Source organism: Pyxicephalus adspersus, chromosome 2, assembly GCF_032062135.1.
Source record: "Pyxicephalus adspersus chromosome 2, UCB_Pads_2.0, whole genome shotgun sequence".
Taxonomy (NCBI): Eukaryota; Metazoa; Chordata; class Amphibia; order Anura; family Pyxicephalidae; genus Pyxicephalus; species Pyxicephalus adspersus.
Window position 1 is genome coordinate 160,787,195 of NC_092859.1, and position 3,144 is coordinate 160,790,338.

Below are 3,144 nucleotides of genomic sequence, written 5' to 3' on the forward strand. Positions count from 1 at the left end.
CCCGTGCCATGCCTTCTACCCATAATGCCCCCTGCCATGCCTTCTACTCATAATGCACCCTGCTGCCCCTGTGCCATGCCTTCTACCCATAATGCCCCTGTGCCATGCCTTCTGCCCATAATGCCCCCTGTGTCATGCTTTCTACCCATAATGCCCCATGCCATGCCTTCTACTCATAATGCACCCTGCTGCCCCTGTGCCATGCCTTCTGCCCATAATGCCCCCTGTGCCATGCCTTCTACCCATAATGCCCCCTGTGTCATGCTTTCTACCCATAATGCCCCCTGTGTCATGCCTTCTACCCATAATGCACCCTGCTGCCCCCTTGACATGGATGCTACCCATAATGCCCCCTGCTGCAGGGTTAGACCAGGTCACCTTCTTCCATTCCTCCATTCTTCCATGGTCCAGGAAGCATCATCTGATTAGTAAAATGCATGATATTATATTACAATGTTTGCAGCTTAGATTTATGATATTTACACATCCCCTATTTAATGCACAGCGCTGCATAGTATGTTGGCGCTATATAAATTCTGTTTACTAATAATCACAGCTTTGTAGGATATTAACCTCCCGACCGTTAAGCCCGACCTTGGTACGGGCTAAAAAAATTTGCTCTTTTGGTTAACCCTGAGATTTTCCCTACATTAAAATCCCCACTTACCCAGGTAAGTGGGGATTTTAATGTAGGGAAAATCTCGGTCCCCCTGTGCTCATCCAGCGTCGTGTTCATGTTCCAGCGTCGTCCTCCGTCGATCGTCGTCCGTCGATCTCCCTCTCCAGCGTCGGGTGCCTTCTCCTATACCAGCGGGACCGGTAAGATGCCGGCCGGCTTCTTACCTGGTCCCGCTGATCGTCCCGCGTCATTCTTGCTCCAGCGCCGGGTGATCTCTGAAACAAGAAGCCTGCCGGCGGAGGAAAAAAACAGCCGGCCGGCTTCTTGTGCGTGTGTGCGTGATGACGTCGGCGCGTGTGCGGGAAATTCAAATCTAAACTCATTCGTTCATTTTGTATTGGATTGGATACAGGAGTTTGTATTCAATCCAATACATAATGAGAGTTTGAATTTTGTTCTCATTTTGTATTGGATTGAATACAAAGTCCTGTATCCAATCCAATACAAAATAATAGAAAATATATTTATGTGGTTTTGTCTATAGGTATGTGACGGACACTAGGGAGGTGTTTTAGAAAAATATATTACTATACAGTATACCGAATTATCGCATTTTCAGTATTTTTCATTTATTTATGTATTCTTGTTTAAGCTGAATTTTGTGTTTTTCCTTTAATTGTATTAAAAGTAATTTTTTTTTTTTTTACATGATTGTGTGTTTCAAACATTTTTTATATTCATTATATCTACTAGAACCCCTGTTCGGACATATTTCTGTAAGTTACAGGTCTACAATTTAAAAAAAAAAATTTCATGAAAACCTTTAACGCTTTTGGAAAAGAAATCTAGAAATCAGTGTAACGCTCAGGTACAAAACATTGAAGCGGCGACATCGCCATCTAGCGGCCAATCATTATATTGTAACTGGAGAAGAAATCTTCCCAGTTTACAGAAAAATCCACTTTTGTTTAAAAATGGAAAGTTTGATTTTTACACAAGACATTACCTATGTTTGTGGTAATAAACAAGAAAAAATTACTTTTTAATTTTAATTCGCAGTTTCTGTAATAGTGAAAAAGTTCTGCACTTGTTAATTTCCAGAATTCGCCAAATGGCACCGAAGCCACCAACACATGGAATCCTACACAAACACTCTGAAAACCCATTTCCCGTGCATAATGCAAACATCATTGAGAGAATAGGATAATCATTTTTTGAAAGGACATAAAAGTACTATGAGAAAAAAACACAAAGCAGCGTCATTACACAATAAATAAATGTCCTAGATAAAGTCTATATACCCAAAGTTCATACCCAAAAAACCTGGTGTCACAATGAGCTGCTGGCTCTTTGCAGTATAGAATACAGGAAAGGATGAATAGTAAGGGTTCCCAGGTAAAGGTTACCAAGAGCTGTTACAGAGCAGTGTACAGGTCAGAGATCGGTAACCGCACCTAATGCTGCCCTCATCATTGGCATGATCCACCCTTGGTTATTGGACAGACCTGGGCCACTGTTAGATCCCTTTGGGTACTATTCATTAAAATGACAAAATCCAAAAGTTGACATTATTAGTACTGAGGATAAATTTTGTCAAATTATTAACTCTTAGCAGGCCACTGCCACTATGAGCTTCCATATTATGCTCCAAGTCCTAACAAAGACTTCTAGTTTATTTTTTAACTGGATTCCATCCAGAACATTCTGTATCTCGCACAACAATTCCCAGAATTTCTCTTATAGTCAGGATTTTGTGGCAGCCCCAATTCTCAACATTAAAATCATTTTCAAGTCAGAACTCCTTTTGGTCACCCCTTATTCTACTCCATTGTTTCTTGCACATCACAGTCTCATATTAGTTCCCGTCAATGCAGAAATAAAACAAACTGGCTTTGATGTTCTAAAATACACAAAACATTTGCTATGGTCATTGCAAGGGAATTGTACAGAATTATATATTAAGTATAATCTCAGAAAAGAGATGATGGAGATCCAATATGGCAAAATCATAGAATCACCTCAATATTTATGGTATATGTGATTACTGGATCACTCAGCTTCACTGATGAAATTGGGGGGGGGGGGGGCTCGTTACTTCCAATGTCCATTTCCTACTTGGGTAATAATGGAACGTGAAGACAAAGTTGTTCATTCACATTGGGTAACTGGTGAAGTGATGCACAAGTTCTGTCAATAAGTGCAATAAGTACATAATATTGGATTACCTTTCATGGGAACTTTTTAGATTTGTGATGTATGTTGTGTGATTCATTTGTTGAGTGTGTGTCATATAAATAGTTCCCAATCCTGGCTCCCTTTGTAGATATGAGTAGGCCAGGTGAAACATGTCAGAGCATGGAGATCCTTCAAGGGGCTTGGACGTTCTGTCTGTAACACAAGAAATGTAATTTATACTTGGCTGACATCATTTCCATATAGTATATTATCCATATCCATATATTATATTATCCATATATTATATTATCCGTATATTATATTATATATATCTATATAATATCCATATA

General features: G+C 39.7%; 1 long non-coding RNA gene across 1 annotated transcript in view; it reads right to left on the reverse strand.

Moving 5' to 3' along the window:
• LOC140324832 (uncharacterized) overlaps window positions 1-3,144 on the reverse strand; it is a 12,104-nt gene that overhangs the window by 6,171 nt on the left and 2,789 nt on the right. Inside the window, exon 2 of the long non-coding RNA XR_011919579.1 lies at window positions 2,845-3,007. This is a non-coding gene — a long non-coding RNA (uncharacterized lncRNA). The remainder of the gene's footprint in view (window positions 1-2,844; window positions 3,008-3,144) is intronic.